This window comes from Dromaius novaehollandiae, chromosome W (genome assembly GCF_036370855.1).
Source record: "Dromaius novaehollandiae isolate bDroNov1 chromosome W, bDroNov1.hap1, whole genome shotgun sequence".
Lineage (NCBI taxonomy): Eukaryota > Metazoa > Chordata > Aves > Casuariiformes > Dromaiidae > Dromaius > Dromaius novaehollandiae.
Window position 1 is genome coordinate 43,658,753 of NC_088130.1, and position 18,274 is coordinate 43,677,026.

Below are 18,274 nucleotides of genomic sequence, written 5' to 3' on the forward strand. Positions count from 1 at the left end.
TTCAGTACACAATTTAGATAAATTCATCCTGCTAGATTTGCAACTCAAGGGATCTTTTAAAACACAGATAGATGGGTAATATCCTTTAAAACACTAGTAGATTTTTCTAGTTAACTTTGAAAACACAAAGAAAAAATAATGTTAGTCCTGATAGTTCTCACTAAATTCTAACAAAGATTTTAAGGAAGATTTGAAAGCTTGTCACATTTTTTAGGAAGGATTCTTTTACATATTTGGGAAGATATTTCAAAGCTTCTTTGAAATCTCAGACTCACTGGAGAACACCAACTAAAATAAATTTAAATTTATAATGATTAAATAAATACATGCTGTCACAGTACACTGTTCAAAAAAAAAAAAAAAAAGCAATAGCAAACAAAACTGCAAGAATACCAGATAATAGCTATCATGATACACTGCATATGCCATTTCAGTCATGTTCAAAACAACACCTTAGTTGTTAGCAAACATTAAAGCAGGTCTTTGCACTCAGCATAATTTAGTACTTTTTAAAACTGCTGAAAGCAGAAGTTTGGGAGGAGGGTTAGATTTTATTTGACTTTTCCCCTATTCCTATTGTATGAAAAACTATTATCAGTTTACAAAGCGAGTACACCAGGAATCACTCATTGATGAAAACAGTTCCAAAGAAGCATGCATCTCTACCACAGCTGCCCCAAACTTTTTGCATTTCGCAGATCAAAGGATGACTAAAGCTTTTTGGAATGTATAACTGATACAATTTGATTGTACAACCTCAGGGGGCTGGGGGAAGGCATTCTTCTTGGAGGAAGCAAGAAGCTAGTAACTAGAATACAAAAATATTTAAGGAATAGCAATGTGAAAATAAGCATAAGTATACTTCACTTCAGCTGTAATAACACTATTCATATTTTGAAGTTTATAAACGTAACCGGTAACACCTTTAAATGATTCCTACTGCTTGATATTCATAGACAAGTTGGAAATATCAATAAACCAAACTTTATCACACTAAAGAAAGTGAGTGAGTAGAGGGCTGTTCTGCTCTGACGAGTTCCTCTCTAATACCACAGAATGCCGTCTTCTCCTCTCAGTGATTTCTTATCAAAGATTTCCATGTTTCACATTTAAAAATAAAAGCAAAAGCATTGTTAAGTGTCAGCCTTAATACTCAAGTGAACTCCCTCCATCTTGCACTGTCAAATAAAGATTCTGCACTCTAACACCTGTGCGATTACAACTATTTAAACAGACCTACACAGACAGGACGTTTGGATAAGCAAGGAGATTTAAGTTCACTGAGTTATGTTATCTTTGCAATACTAATAGACATTAAAAAACATTTTAATAATTAAAGTGAAGAGACATTATCTGTATTAATATGCATACAAGAGAAATTAAGAGCATTTTACAAGTCATTTGTCAAAGCAGTGCCTCTTTATAAAGGAGCTGGGTTACGAAACACTCCAAAAAGACTTGGTGAAGGTACTGTGTCTTGATCACGCATTGTTGGAGAGATTTCATGGGCAATGTACAGCAGAATCCCATTTAATTAGTCATATGCCAGAACAGTAAAGAAAGGTACTTTAAAACATTTGCCTCCACACAGAGCAGATGCTAAGTAAGAACAGATTGGGAAGGGGGAATCGGAGAAGAAACTGAAACACAAGTCTGCTGCATAAGAGTCCCAAGAGGCTTTTCATTCATAAAGCAGTTGATGTTGAAATTGAGATGATCATTGAGCTTAACAACACCTGAACTTAAACGTTTATTTTGTAAACCTCTTTCTGCCATTACGTTTTGCTCTATGAAATAGGTGCTAGACTGCTAGTAACCACCAGCCAGCTGAGAAGTTGTTATGCATTTAAATTAGAGTTCAATTAAACAACAAGGAAAGTGCTAGTGTAGTTAAGGGAATGACAAAGAGGCAATAAGCTCAGTGCCTGTAGGAAGTCTGAAGGAGAAGAAAGACCACGATCACTCTGATCTTTAGCATTCTTTTATACGTCGGTCAATGAAGCAGCACTGATTTCATTACGCCGATCACCCTGCCACAACACATACGCCACTTGAGAACTGGTGGGTTGCATGCCGGACTACGACCAGTGTTGCCCGACATACCAAATGAATACCTGCACTTACTGAGCAGAAAGGAGAAAAAGTCATCCCCCTCCATCGTCTCCCCTGTCACACAGACACATAACTAAGCATCAGCTAGACCGTGTCTCCATACCACAGGCTAGTTCTCCCCCAAATTCTCATTATTAATAATAAAAACACAACATCATGGAACAGCCTATGTTTAAAGCTCACTCTTTAACCATTTCCTCCAAATAGGACATTCACAAGTACACAAAAACAGGAGGTTTCATTATATTTTGTTTCCCACCAATGCTAGTAAAACATTTGCTCTAGCCCTCGCTCCCAGAGTAACCCACTTTCTCGGGCTGGATTTAGCACTCTATAAGCAGGATAGCAATGCTACGTCAACAAGATATCTTCAGCAAGATGCTTCCTTTTCATTTTAAGAGGGAAGGATCAACCCTACCTCAAAACAAAATTTAAAAAGAACAAAACACACACGCACATTACCTATTGGAAAACAAAATTGTGTGTGCATATACATATGTATGTAGGTGTGTGCGTGTGCACATAGGTGCACGCACACATGTGTATGCGTGTGTGCATATACGTACGTGTAAATCGCAAGGCTACAATAGATGCCTTCCACAAAAGATGGCTGGCTCCACCAAGCGCAGGGCGGCTGGGCCAAGATGTGGCCGTTTCCCTGAAAACTCGCACAAAACTTCGCTCCGCGGCCCCCTGCCCACCCCGCGGGGCCCCAGCCCGGGGCGCCGCGCCGAGCGGAGGGGAGGGGAGGCCGGGCCGCCCCCGCCGCGGGAGGGCCCCGCCGCAGCCGCCCCCGCCGGGCCCGGAGCCGCCCCCGGGGCCGCGGCAGCGGCGGGCCCGGCGCGGCCCCCCTCGGCCTCCCCGGCGCGGCGATGGCGGCGGGGCCGGCGGGCACCTGGCGCAGGGGCCCGGCGCGGCGGGCGCCGCCGGGGGCCGCGGGCAGGGCAGGGCCGCGCCGCCCCCACCTGCCCCCAGCGGCCCCGCGCTGCCCGCTGCCCTCTGCCCGGGGCGCCGCGGCGGCTGGGCCCGGCGGCGGCGGCGGCAGGTCTGCCCTCGGGTGCGCCCGGCCGCGCCTCACCTCAGCCGGGCAGCGTCCCGCGGCAGCAGGAGGAGGCGGCGGCGGCGGCGCGGGGAGGGATGGCTGGATAGATGGATGGATGGATGGATGAATGAAGGCGGCGGCGGGCGGGCTCGCTGTGGGCGTTCACGGCGCCGCCAGCCCCCGCCCCGGCCGCCCCTCGCCGCTGACGCACTCCCGCTGCTGCGCCGCCGGCCCCGCGCCCGCCATGGCAGCGGCGGCGGCGGCGGCACCCGGCGCGGCCCGGCCCGGTGCCGGCACAAAGGGGCGCAGGCGGCCGCGGCGCGGGGCGGGAAGGGCCGGGCTGGGTCGGGTCGCCCCGCCCCCCCCCCCCCCACCGCTGCCCCTGCCCCTGCCCCTGCCCCTGCCCCTGCCCGCCGCGGGGCGCCGCCAGGCCCGGCCCGGCCCGGCCCAGGTAGGCAGGTGGCGCGGCCCCGCGGCCGCCGTGCTGCGGGGGGGCTCGGGGGAGGCCGGTGCGAGCAGGCGCTGGCGGAGGTCCGCGGGCCGCAGAGCGGGATGGCGCTTCGGGGCGTGCTGAAGCACACGTACCCGCCGAGCAGCCTCCTGAGCCCAACCGTCACCCCGGGCGGCTCTGCGGGGCAGCACCGAGGCTTGCGACACTCCTTTTCCCGCTAGTTAGAGTAATGCAGGTTGTTTTTTTTTCATTTCCCCTTCAAAGACAGAAAATGTTATTTAGGCAGTGTTACACAGTGAAAATTATTCTGCAATATGTGTTAATAAAAAAGAAGATATGCTAATGGCGTAAGAGTAGAATTTAAACCTGACAGGAAATTCTGAAATACAGTATTCCTGTTCCTGCTCCCTGTTTTTTCCTTTCATGACAAATGAAGAAAACAACCTAGAAATTGGCTGTGAGTTCCTTTCTTCATTTTTGCTAATGCTTTTATGGAAGGGCCAAGAAGCTTTGGTCCTTCTTTTGGAGAAAAATTTTTCATCCATCTCTTATCATAGTTATATACTAGATAGTGTAAAAGTCATAAGGAGACAGCAACAATACATATGCTAATCTAATAAAAATAATTGCCTTGTTAATTGCTTAGGATAATATGAAGGTGCTATTAAAATCCTGGTCATAGAGTCTTTCAGGAAAAGAAATGTAAAGACAGATATGATCTTCAGGCAGAAAAATAAATTCAGACAAAAATCCTCCAATAAATTACTGCCTTCACAGTTCACCTCCAGTATTGTTTTGAAATAGATTTGCATTTTGTTTTTTTATTATTTCTATGTTATCTTTTATGTGTGGAAAAACCTCTATGCAAAATCCACAAAGAAATACTAGTTCCTCCTTTCTCTTCAAACTAACTTGTGCTGTGAGGATCACAAAACCCTTGGCAAAAGATCACTGGTAATAGCTAGTACTTTTTCAAGTAATCATGTTAATCTCACTGTGAATTTCTGTATTAATCTGTTCTCTCCTGTATCTTGCTTACCTTGCAAATATTTTAAAGCATTTTCAACCTTGCTAAAATGACTATTCACACTAATGAAGTTCAATATATGCAGTGTGGGATCTTAAAAATTACATTCTGTAAGATTGGGATGAAGTTTTGCATATATATGGAATAGATTATAAATACATTTATACATACACACACATATATATATTCCCCCCGCCCCAGCAGAATGGGTCTTTATCTCTACCTCAGGGTTTTGTGTTGCTATTATGATTTTTACAGTAAAGATCATACCCTGTCACAGCTCTAATAGTGCATACGAAAAGCAGATACTCCCAGAACTAAATATTTTTGTAAAACCTTTGCATCAAAGTGGTGATGTAGACGTGAAAGGCCTAGCATCTTACCATGTGTTTGCACATCTTCTCTCCCCAGTCTATTAGAGCAACTAACACTTTCCGAGAAATGTCAGATTAGAAAGAATCTCAACAGATTGTCTAGCCCATCCTTCACTGAGGCAAGGCAGAGCCTGGGAGACATTTGTCATAAGATGATTTTTTACATCTCCAGTGAAGGAGATTCCCACAAGCTGCTGAAGTAGCCTTCTAGATTAAAGCTTTTTTCCAGTAAAGAAGGCAAAAAAAAGGTAGCAAGTTCACATCATGTCATATTTCTGAATATTGTATGCTAAATGCCCTAATTAATGTACAAGCATGATATATAAATGCTTAAATACAAAATATGCATCTGAGCTTGCATTCAGTATGGCTTTTGTGAATTCTGCTCCAAAACATATGTTCCAGTGACATCTGATGTGCTTGAAATACACCTATTAGCAGATGTTACAGCTGGTGGTCCTTGGACTTACCACTGTAGAAAATCAAGAGTTTTACAGAAATGCAGGGATTTACCTGTGAGAGACATGGGTAGACAAGTCAACGACTGGTGGCAGACTTATCCCTGTGAAAGCTCCAGTTCCTGCAAGGCTGTTGAAGTGCACAAGCTAGGCCAGTGAAATTTGGCAGCCAAAATGGAATTGGTAGTTTATCACAAGTGACTCAGGAGAGCTTAACCCATCTGGAAAAAGGGACAAGGCTGTTTACCTAACAAGAACAAGGCATCCTGGCATCCTAAGATACAAATAACCAAACATACATAAGATGCAAAATCACAGCCGCGGAACATCTCCTTGTATTTCTTCGTTTTGCTCCTAGACACAGCAGTCTTAAAAGTGGAAAATTAGGTGTCCGAGAAAGAAACACACATCTTGCAATTCCTTTTACTGACAGCTTCTTTTAGGACATAACAAAGAGCTGTCAGGTACATCCACCCTCCAGATTCCTCCTCCAGAGCACAGGCAAATGCAACCCTGGCATTACATGTGAGTCCTTACATGGCTCACTCCAGTAAATGTAGTGTCATCTCATCATCTCTATTTATGGGATTTTTGGTCCATCCATGTGACTTACTAGCAAAAGCCCATGAGTTCCACAATCTCAAAACAAAGTTTTTCTCTACTAAACCGTTGTTTCTATCTTCTTTCTTACGTTCCTGTACTAAAACTAGAAACGTCTCCCTTTCTGGTCAGTTTATTCCACGTGCAGAAGGATTTTTCTGTATCAGCAAGTTTTCATTACCCAACAGCACATAACAGAAATAACAGTTCCTAAATTAACACCTCCTTTTTGATTTTCAGTTTCATCTCACAGTCTCGAATCTGCTTTTTTTCTTCAAGTACTATGAGAGTTTCATTTTCCCAGTCAGAACTTAAATTGCCTAGTCCTCACTTTCTAAAAGACTCCAGACAAATATTTGGTCATCTGGTCTGTGTGGTTATAGTACATTTTACGAGGAGTTGCAGATTTTTAGAGCATTTTAAGAATATTTGATAAGCTGCTTTCATCTGCAGCTTCCATTTCTTGACAAAATCTTCATAGCCCCAAATACAGAATGGGTATTTATAGATAAACCAAAGGTGCTATAAATGAACCAAATAGGAAGGTTTCTCCTGTAAAAAATGGAAAGGTAATATTAAATGTGGATAATTCCTCAATTACATTGTTTTGAGGAGTCATACACAAATATGGAGATCCTTTTACCTCATGCAAGCAGAACTCCAGCGTGAACTGCCAGCGTAGACATCGTGTTGCGCTGGGTAGATATTGCCATCAGATACGTGATTTCCACATACACAGACATATCAATGTGTATACAGTGTGTGGGCCTTTAACCATGTCGGTTCTGGTGTTCATAGCAAAATGGCATTAGGGGCACTGAGAACTGTGCATTTGAAGAAGATGCCAGGTGGGATTTTAGATATAAAGTGCTCTGGTAGGGCTTCACCATCACAGAGCAAGCCACCAGGGAACACTTCATATAGGCTGAAAAACAGATCTCACAGCTCTAAGACTGTGCCCGTAGCTTGGTTGCATATGTAGATTCTTTATTGTTTCACCCTCCACATGTTCCAGTATTGGGACTGCCTGCAATCAGCAGTCTGGCCTCCACAGGATGCGTATCCTTTACCCCCCACCTCCCTGTACAATGCCCGTATTATACAGTTAATTTGAAACCTGGCCCCGTGGCCTCAGTCCTCTTGCTGGCCCCATGACTTACTGCTCCTGCTGGCCCCAAGGCCTACAGCCCCTCAAGCCTCCCTAGTGTGAAATGAAATACCACAGCAATCCCATCTGCTCTGTGCAGCAAAAAGTCAAACAGGCATTCATTCGTTGCAGTCTTTGGGAGTCAGAGAGGCTCTGTGCAGTGCACGCATGGGAAGAAAGAAGGAAAAGACATAGCTGGAAAAATCTGCAGTTAAATTGCACTGAAAAGCTTATATCACCTTTACAAGACATTAGTGAAGAGCAGAAAGAGTTAAGGTCAGCGAGCTCAATTTATCTTAGCACACAGTGACAAGAACAAGTTAGTGTGAAGCAATTCATGGTGTGCATTTATAGTGTGTTAACTAATGTATAGTAGCTACCCTGTGAGTATAAGGTAATTCCAAGGGGGTTACTCCTTTCATTTGTTTAAAAGAAAATAAAGTTTTTTCTGCACTTTCCCTCTAACTTTTGCCAGAGATAGACAAAGTTCCCTTGTGCTTAACAGAATTTCTCAATAAATACCAAAGTAGCTCCTTCCCACTGGCTTTCTTCAAATCCTTCCTTAAAACTTTTCTTCGCTGTGATAGCTACAAAAACTTGACAGCAGATACCACTGATGGGCTTGACCCACTCCTTATCAGGCTGGTCAGTATTGTGTCACTGTTACCTTGTGCTTCTGTCAGTCCATGAACCCTCATGTTTCCTCTCTTATAAGGACATTGCTGGTTCTCTGAACAGAAGCCATCCTCCAGTCACAGATAAGACTTCTCATCTCAACACCACAAAGGAGAAAATGGTGGGACAGTCTTTGTCCTAAAATAAAGGCACACACAAGTGTTAATCCTGAGGCCAAAATTTCATCCCATAGCTTCAAAACAGACAAAAGCAGCGTAGGTTGTTTTGCATGTGGCAGGAATTTTGCCCATCCTAAGTTTTTGCAGGTAAAAAGGTCTAACAACTGTATTCATTTTCTTGTCTAAAACAGTGATTTTTAACATGTGGACATGTATCCCTGTGGGCTTGAGACCACTTTTAAAGGATTTCTGAAACAGAATTAAGAAGAGCAAGTTTTCTGTTGTTAGCTTAATTTTACTATATAGGAGTCAACAAAGCAGGGATCTGCAACTTGGAAAAGACTGAAAACAATTGCTCTAACAGAATATATATATATATATATAATGCCAAAAACTTAAACAGAAAACAGCTAACTCTCATCAACAGATACCTGTATGTATTTCTTAATACAAAACAGGGATTCAGTAACTGTTGCGAATAAGTCTTTGCATTTTATTTTTTCAAGTGTTTTTTTGCTTGAAGACTAGTCACCTATTGGACAGTCACATATGTAGAATTAAACTCTTCTACCTTTTTACTCCAAAATTCAGAGTAAACATTGCTTTTAAAATTCATCTGCAGTTGTCCCTATGTACTTTGTTTTTATACGCTAATCCCTGTGTAGATGGAGAGGATGTGTCTGTACATCCTGGGACTTACTGTGGACGTACACCACAGTGGTGGCATCAGCCCTCGCTGCTGTGCCAGTGTGGCCACGCGGTCCCGCTCGCCCCACAGGAAGCGTCTGTGCGAGGAGAGCAGCTGCTGCACCAGTGTGTTCCTGCAGTGGAGGAATACAAATGTCAGATCTTCATTTCTTTCAGTCACTCTTGAATTGTATTCTGTCTGAGGAAGGACAAAGAGTGTTTGTTGGGGAGACGGGTTGACTTTGACGGTTGACGGTTGACTTTGAACTTCTAAAGTTGTATCTGGAAACCAGGGGAATCTCTGAAGAGGGAGTACTTAGGGGTGTGAGAGGGACAGAGAGGCTGCTTGACAATCTAGTATGAATTTTTACATCCTTTTCTTCTCCACCTAATAGCAGGAGGCCCTTTCTGAGAAATATCAGACTGGGAGGACCCCCAGTCCCTCCCTTTGTACTGAAGGAGAACTGAACGCAGGCACAACTCTGGCAGATAGTTGTGTAACTTGCTCTTTTAAACCTCCAGTGAAGGGGAATACACCAGCATTGTATTTTTTTATTTAAAAAAGCACTTTCCTTGATATCTAACCAGACTTTACATGAATGTAAATTAGTTACTTTTTTTTGTCCCTTGTCATTGTGTCAGTGAGTGTGGTTGATCACAGTCCCCTTACGTCCTAAGAGAGTGTTCCCATGTGCAGTGCTGTACGTTCAGTTTTCACTTGTCTACACTAAGCACCCCATTCTTTCATGCCGGCCTCAAAGATCATGTTTCCAGTCCTCACCCTTTATTGTTCTTCTCTAGACACTGCAACTTGTCAATATACTTTTTTAACTGCAGTACAAACTGGGCAAAATATATCACTGAGACCTCGCCAGTCCAAGTTATCATTACTTCTGTTAACACATTCTGGAAAGTTGAAACGAGAGAGATGCTGACTGGACATAAGGCAAAACCTTTTCATTCTGAAGACAGTCAAGCATTGGGACAGGTTGCCCAGAGAGGCTGTGCAGTCTCCATTCTTGGAGATCAGGCTGGATAAAGCCCTGAGGAACCTGGGCCTGACCTCACAGTCTGACCTTGCTTTGAGCAGGAAGCTGGACTAGAGACCTCCTGAGGTCAAACCTGAATTATCCTATGATTCTATGGAAGAATTGCTTCCCTGCCAGTAATGTACCATTGCTGACCCATATTCCATTTATGATGTGCTGTAATACTCAGATCCTTTCCTAAAGACTGCTACCCACCCTATTACTCCATATGTAAAAAGCGTGCATTTGATTTCTCCTTTCCAAATACAGTGCTTGTAATGTTTCTTTCCAAAATCAGTACAGTGAAATTTAGTTCAATTTGTCAAGATCTCTTTGAATTCCAATATTCATATTCCACGCCTGTATCTCCTCCCAGCTGATGTCACCCACAAATAAAATAAGCACACTCTCTACTGCATCATCTGAGTTAGCAATGAAAATATCAGGGAGAACAGGAGGGAAGGCAGCTCTCCCAGGAACGCTATTTGGAGTTCCTTCCCAGCTAGATAGCAGACTGTGGATAACCGCTCTCTGAGTGGAGTTTTTCTACCACTTATGCATACACCATGTTCAGATTTCATCCAGAACATGTTTACACAGTTGTTTATATAATTGTCAGACGAGACCTGTTTTGTGAGTCTTGCCAAAGTGAAAAAAACATCACTTCAGATGTTCCCTCTTTATGTGCTAGACAGCTAACCTGTCAAAGAAGAATTGGCTTGTCTAGTACCTGACAAATCCCTGCTGGGCTATTCTTGATCACTTGCTGTCTTGCAACCGATTGTATAAGAATTTATTCCAGTAATTGCCTGGGTAACAAAGCTAGGCTGATAGGTCCACAGCTCTCCACCTCCTTATTTTTCTTCCTGTTAAAAACTGGTGCTCTATTTGGAGCTCACCACATTCTCCATCCTTGAAGATAAATATTGACAGGTCAGAGGCTGCTTCAACCATTTTCTAAAGTAGACTGGAATGATTTTCAGCAGTCTAACTAACTTGAACACAACCAACTTCCTTAAATATTATTCAGTCCATCCTTTAATTACTCTGTTCCGATTCCTCATGTTAAAATTAACCATGATAATTTATCACAATTATCTGTTTCATGAAAACTGAAGAAAGTAGGCACTGAATACTTTGGTCTGTTCTGCATCTTTTGCCATAATTAGTCCCATAGCCTAACACTACCCTTTACACTAGACCATCCAGAGGGTAATTCATGCCTGATGTCCTGATAGTAATCTAAAAGGTCAAGGTCAGTGGAAGGATCACTCCCCGGTGTCCCAGAGTCATTCGCAGTTGTGTTTGCAATACTGTGTCTTGTAACAAATGCTGCTCCTCTTCCTCACCTGTTTTTTCCTTTTAACATTGCTCCCAAAGAGCTCCTCTCTGCCATTTCCAAAGTTTGCTTTTTCTCAGGTCCACTGACCACTCTATTGCTACTATATTTTCCCCTTCTAAGAATCACTCACCAGTTTGTAAGAGCTTTTTCCCAAATTGCAGAGCAACTGCCTTCTGCACCGTGTTACTTGTGACACCTTTACAAGCCACTTGCTAAGTCAGCTGAGCAGGTGTAGCACAACAACAGAGGAATACTTCAGCCTGAGATCCTCTACAGAGTTTCCTGAGAAGCAGGAGTACCTTCACAGAAAAGGTCTGTAGGATCAGTGATCCAGTCTCAAAGGCTACAAACTGAATTCCAGTCTCAAACTCATCTTCATGTTCTATTCTCTTCAAATTACACACATCCTTTGACTTTTCCAAATATCAGTCTGAAATTTTTACCTGCCAAAATCAAACATTCAAGAGGATGAGCAAATGTAAATACGGAATAAAATGAAATTGATGGGTAAGTGACTCTGAACATGCCTTACTTTAAAATGCTATAATACATATAACTTTAATTCACAACTTTTTGTTTTTTAAGGACAAGCTCTTAATGAGGCTTTGAATAGAACCTTCTCACCTGGGAAAAGACTGATCTCCACACCTGCCAAGGAGGATTTTTCAGCTTTCTAAGAGCAGTGATCTACAAGCAGCTGCTCTGCTTTGGAGCACTTGTAATGAGGATCCCCAACCCTCAATTTATCTAGAAACAAGGGAATTAAAGTGTTTTTCCTTAAAATAAGACTCTTTCTGTAAAGGGGGCTACAGATGATCCATAGAGATATTTATTCTGTAGCCAATATTAATGGCAAGCCAAATAGAATTAAATGCTTTCTTGATTCCTAGGAGCAGGTAGAGGTTTACTATCTGTGTTTAACATTCTACTTGTTCAGAGAGAATAATATTAAGCACTCATGTATATTCCTGCAGGACTAGGAGCCCTATTTGGTTTAATTCTTTAAGTTATACTCATTGTACAAATAACAATTACATTATCCAGACAGAAAATTAATGATTCTGCAGCAAGATGTTATGTTAGCTGAGAAACGTTATTTTTTTGCATATTTATCAATCTGACTTTAATTCGTACTGTTACAAAATAGGCAGATTACTTCCATGAAAGATAATACTTTGATAAATTCCAGACAGGATCCAAAGCAATAAAGAGATGCTGCTGTGTAGAGCTGGCTGACAAAAATCTGCACAGAACTTTTTGTAACTGATAAATGCATTATTGTTGAAATCAAAATATTTAATGGTAAAAGTTTGATATTTTTGACAATTTTTGGACAGAAACTGTAGAGGTTTTTCTCCCCATTAGTGCTAAAATATCTTGGTAAGGTAAAAAAAGTGTTTTATTTTTCTAGAGTTGATTAACTTGTTTTTAATCAGTTGATATTTACTGTATATTATTGTTAGGCTATGTGATCAAAGGCTCATTTCCATTCACACAAAGGAGCCCAGAGCAACAACGCCAGGCGGGAGAACCCCAAAACGCAGGTGGAAAAGGGAGCCCCTGCCCTGGCTCTTCGCAGGGCTATCCCAGGAGAGCCACCAGCCCCGTGGGCCAGGGGTGACACCCATCAGAGCGAGGCAATGGGAGAGGCTCTTGAGAGCACCTTTCTGACTGAGCTGCGCTACTGCCTACATGGCTGTGAGACCTATTACGGGATGCAGGGAAGAGCATTTGGAGGTTGTACATAACTTATTCTGGGATGTTTAGGGGAGGAACCAAATGCGAGGAAAGGGAAGGATCAAGGTGATTTGGGGAGGAACAAGTGTGGGAAAACAGGGGATAGGGGATAAAAGTGGCCATTCGGGTGTAAACATGCTGCTGTTGCTGGTCAGTACACTTGCCTGGCCATGCCCTGCACCTGATTCACACAGTCTGTCCTGTCTTTGCATCAAATACTGTTTTTTAACTATTTTCATGGGTGAGGGCATCTCTATTCTGTGTGCACGTGTGCGCATGGAGGTCTAAGTGCTCACAACTGGAGCAAGGACTGTGGGTCACAGGGGCCCGTGTGCCTGTGGTGCCAGCAACCGGAGCAAGTGAGGGTGCCCAGGTCAGCGTGTGGTCGCTAGCGAACATCCAGCTGGACTAACTGGTGGGTAGGGTGAGCGGCCTGGGAGCCAGGGAGTGTGTGTCTCGGAGCGAGGCCCCTGGAGGAGCTGGCTACCAGAGGGACCAGTGTGGTCCAGGCCAACTACTGGAGATACCATAAGGTCTGGGGGTCAACTGAGAGACCCATTTTTGTGTGTGTGCGTGCACATGTGTGTGTGTTTCTCTGTGCGGTAGGCAACTGGAGACCAGAGGATCCAAGGGTGAGTTGCTAGGGGATCCATTGCCTGTTGGGGGTTATGGGGAATTGGGAATACACACTCAGCCTTGCTACTGGTTGGACCTGGGGCCATGGAGCTGTGGTGGCTTTGCCCCTGTCAGGCTACCAGATTCATCCTCTCTGTTATAGTGTTCTGACATTGTATGAATAGTGTTTTCATCTCATTGCAACTAAACAATTTGTAATTTGTTTATAATAATAAAATCTTTTATCAGTTTCAAAATAGTTTTTAACTGAGAGAGAATTTATCTTCTCATTCCAATTCATAAAAAAAGAATCTAACGTATGGAATTTTTAGTGGGGAAAATAATTCCTAATCACTTATATCTCTCAAAGGCTCTGGCAATTCCAGAAAATGTAAATAAATCACTAGAAATGTTGTATTTGTATATGCTTACCAGGAAATAAAAAATAACTGCCATAGACTGAACTGCACAAACAAGCCCATGGTACATTTATGAAGTACTCAAATCCTAGTATCTGATCATTTCAGAAGTCCCAGGATAATCTCAGGAGAATATCCTTATTTTACCTCAACCAGTTATGCTACAACTGAAATGCTGTTGTCCTAGTTTCACTACAATTAAGACTCATTAGTTGCAACTACAGTTTCCGCTCTTACAACACCCTTTGTGTACTATAATAAACGAGGAGCAGACTGTTCTGAGATTGCATTTCTATTGAATGCAGACAGCTAAACAGTGGAATTTAGAATATCCTACTGCTACTGCAGGAGCTGGCCAAGCAGGCCATCACAAACACAAATGGTGGTTCAGGATAAGAAGTGACTAATATCACATCCAGCTGGAATTGTAGGGCAAAATTCAGATAGGCAGAAGTGAGCCATCCAAACTGAAAGCAGACTGGGCCAGTAAGAAAAAATAGCTATTTTTTTTTCAGGGAAGATCTGGAGACTTCTAAAAAACTTTTGGAAAGATTGCCAAAAAAGTCCAACTTTTTTCTGCTTTCAGATTTAGATATTTTTTCTAAGGATATTCTAAAATAAATGCACGGGTAAAACACTAGCTAAAAATTTTAATTTACCATTCAATACTTCATCTAGAGCTCATTTGAAAGTCACAGTGGCCAGTCTAAAGAAAGAGATTCCAGAAATTAACCATCAGTTTCTTATTGAAAATAAAATATGTTACAAAACAGATCTCTACCACCTTTTAAGTGACATACGCATACTCTGTCATGTGCTTAAATTGGAAAGTTTGCTGTTGACCAAAATTAATCCTCAAATTAAAAAAAAATGTAAATATTAATACAAAATATTAATCTTGCTTAACTCCATGTCCAAACATCATAAGGCCAATATTATGTTAATTAATAGTTATGTATAGAACATAATAGTAAAATTATCTTTAACAGCAGAAACTGAGATCTAAGCTGCACTGTTCAAATACTTACTTATGATTAAATTTGACATAAAGCCTGTCCATATTTTTTGTTGATTTCAGTACTTGCTTGACCAGTCCTGACTTTTGTTGGGCTTCCAAGAAATAGTCAGAAGTTTTAGGATATAGCAATGCCTGTAGTGTGATAATCCTAACTGAAAGGAAGACACATCATGTCTCTCCCTCTCTCTCCTCAAAGCTATCAGTATTTCAGGTTGCTGAAGTTCATATTTGTGAAGTACTTCTCACACTGAAGGAAAGAATGTTACAGGATGGTGTACATAAACTGAGGGTTTGGAAGAGAGAGATTTGGGTCCCCATTCCAATATACACTTTTTGTGTGATGTGAAGTCAGATACATAGGTGGGTATTCAAACCATCTCACTTTACACATTAACTTAAGCACATGAAAAGAAGCTCAAACTTGCCATTGTCAATGGACCTTCCAGAAAATAGCCCCATTAAATTGTGTAAACACAGCCCAGTGCTCTTTCGAGGAGGAATCATCTCATCTAACCCTATGTGTTTACTGTGTAGAGGTCTATATCCAAATGACTTTCCCTGTGCTCCTCTTACAGTCAGTAGAGAACAGCTATTTCTGCTTTAGGATGAAATGCCCACTTCTCTGCACTGATTGTAATGGAAGCCAGAAGTGATTAGCACAGAAGTGAATGCCTACAGACTTCCCCATGATATTTAGAATAATCACAATTCACTTTCTGATACATGATTTTCAGAAATCAATCTGTCTAAACTGTATAAAGCAGGAAGAAGTAACAAAAATCCTTCAAGAGCATTCCTTTCCTTGTTAAAAAAACAGTGATAATCATAACAGTATGTTCCCATATGACTGTCACTCTTTTTTAATTGTACTTCTCTTTCAGGAAAGTATCTTTCACACCACATCTTTTTGGCAGGCTCTTAGGGCATAAACAGCGGAAAAGGATGTGCGTGAGCAAAACAACATGAGAGGAAGACAGACAAGCAGAAAGTCCTGGTCAGGGCAGGAGAATTTTGCCCTTGCAAGTAGCATCATCTGTGAGAAGGAACTACATATGGATTTTTTTATACCTGGTATCTAGAAGCTACAGAAAATAAACTGGAGAACAATATTTTTCATATTACTGTAAAGTATTCTGAAGAAAAGTTAATAAAAATATTTTCCTCACTAATGTCATTGAAGTCAGCCGGGCACCACCTCAATTATGAAGGTCTAGGAGGCAGGTCATCATCTGCAAACAAACAGCTGCTCATAGAAACAGATATCTCAGTGCCTTTTAGAGTACCTAGTACACCTTAAAATACCTGAATGTAAGGCTTAGCAAATAGTATCAGAATATCTAAAACAAACAGTTTTCATATGCTGGAGTTTTTTTGTTGTATTTCTATGTTTTTAATGTAAGAAAACATTTGATCTGTCCATCCAAAGGAGGTTGCGGCAGACTAAGAGGCTAGCAAATTCTGGTACACATAAAACCTACTTTGGAAGGACTCACTGTACTGGGGTTCATAGGATATCTGTTTTAAGGTGGGCTCTTTTTGGTTCTTATTTGGCCTTTTAAATCTGAGCCTGAACCTGTGCTACAATCTATATTCCCAGGTCCTTCCTCCTCTCTTGTCAGGCAAACTTCCCCAGACACATTTTACTGGTCCCTCTCTCTTCTAAGTCAGAAGCATCAAATCTACCCATGTTTCTTCATCGTTACGCTGGTACTTACTTTCCTCTCTCCTGCTTGCTTCTGCTCAGACCGTTGCTCTCCTCCTACTTCTACCCCTAAAGCAGTCTAGCTGGCAGAGAAGGAAGGATCCTGCCGTCTGTGCAATGTAAATCTGACCAGTTTCAATACTGCAACTGCTAATCAACATTTTGTAAAGAGAACGATAGCCCATTAAGGCCCTCTACACCAAAACCAAAATAAATACACAGTGAATTGTGAACACCCTCCAGAATTATATAAGTCACTTTACACTATACATAAATAATAATGTAGGGAGGGAGAGAGAAATTAAAAACACGACAGAAAGACATTTTCTTTCCATCTTCATTGAAATATTTTTTCACATTCAATTTCACATTTCAATTTCCTGCTGATTTTTCCTTACCAGTCCCCAACAGTGCTGTGGGCACTGACCTGTTCAGAAAACATTTCATATTTCTTATTTGGCAGCCTTGCGGCTTCAGATTCTGTGGGGTGTTCATCAGGCAGAAAGGGCTGCCCTCTGTAGATGTTTATACCACTAGCATTACCTATGTACTTGGGCATGTGTTACACAGCACCTTACTCTGGGACTGCCTTTCATTATTCAAGAGGTAACAGCCAGCTTGTTTGCCAGTTGTCACTGAGACAATCTCTTTTTACACTAGTCTAAAAAGCAATCACCCTCCACCCCAGTCTATTGACTGGGGACAGAACTAAACTCTAGGAAGATGTCTCATCTACGTAAATGCCCACTTCCCTTAGATGAACTACTTTTGCTTATTACCTACCAGAACAACCGGTCTTTCCGAACAAGGTAGCTTCAACTCATTCTCCTTTCCTTCCTCCATCCCCCAGCTCAAAGCAAGCACGTCATACCCTGCAAGAGAATTCATGAAGCTGAGAGCATTCAGATCTCTTAATAGCCAGTGTCACTCATCACATCCTTCTTCTTGCCCATTATCTAGGAATCGTTAATGTACTTTTCTCCATGCACCATCACTCACACTGAAAGGCCTTTAATTGAGAAGAGACCATCTCAGTGGCTGCTAACGCAAAACGATGGGAGAGGCTACCAAACACAGGCAACACACTGTAGCACTCTTAACTCCCTGAATATCTTAATGTATGTTGAGGTGACTAGTGTCCTATTTCAGGCTTCTCTAAGCCCAGCCTGGATGCACAGCCATCAAGATGCTCAGGCAGCAGAACGACAAATGCCGCACGGGAAGAATCGCAGAGCACACAGTCAAAGGGCCCGTTCTAGCATCTGGGTACCAGGGACACAGAGGCCACACAGGTCAGTGTCTGCTACTTAACTGCTCTGCAGCCAGGCACCTGCTGGAATTTCTCTCGTATTCAATAAATACGTTTATTTACTTACTGACTATATATTTAGACTCCTCAGTAAAGACTAATCATTTTAGAAAGACTTTTGGCATAGCAACATGGTATTTTCCTTTAAAATCTTTCTTTTAGTTTAACCTAAAATGAAAAGGAGCTGTAATAACAGCTGTCTGAATTCTGTGTTCATCACACTATGCATCTGCATACTGTAAAGCGTGACAGATCATTTTCCATCACCAGTGGAATGTGAAGGGTTTTGTTTTATTAAACAATCTATTCTTCACTCCACAAGCCATGGCTTATTAGCAGAAGCAAGTGTAGCACATATGATTGTCAGCGCTGAAAGCATTAGTTGAAATTGGATTGACCCTGGGTTTAGTTT

General features: G+C 42.2%; 1 protein-coding gene and 1 long non-coding RNA gene across 5 annotated transcripts in view; both read right to left on the reverse strand.

Moving 5' to 3' along the window:
- Positions 1-3,355, reverse strand: part of LOC112987033 (soluble lamin-associated protein of 75 kDa) — a 37,231-nt gene extending 33,876 nt beyond the window's left edge. Inside the window, exon 1 of one of the 3 annotated variants that reach the window (XM_064499731.1) lies at positions 3,191-3,355. The gene's annotated coding sequence lies outside the window, so the exon portion shown is untranslated. Of the gene's footprint in view, positions 1-2,678; positions 2,846-3,190 lie in introns of those variants that run through there. The other 2 variants (XM_064499730.1, XM_026106687.2) reach the window with 2 other exon arrangements.
- A 227-nt stretch (positions 3,356-3,582) lies between these two features.
- On the reverse strand, positions 3,583-17,421 carry LOC135324278 (uncharacterized). Of its 2 annotated transcripts, XR_010385640.1 has the most exons (6): positions 17,337-17,421; positions 16,018-16,080; positions 8,706-8,826; positions 7,879-8,024; positions 5,520-5,685; positions 3,583-3,861 (listed from the first exon to the last, which is right to left on the reverse strand). It is a non-coding gene; the product is annotated as an uncharacterized LOC135324278 (long non-coding RNA). The 2 variants fall into 2 exon arrangements; XR_010385639.1 differs by lacking the exon at positions 3,583-3,861 and having other exon boundaries at positions 5,150-5,685.
- Positions 17,422-18,274: the final 853 nt, after the last annotated feature.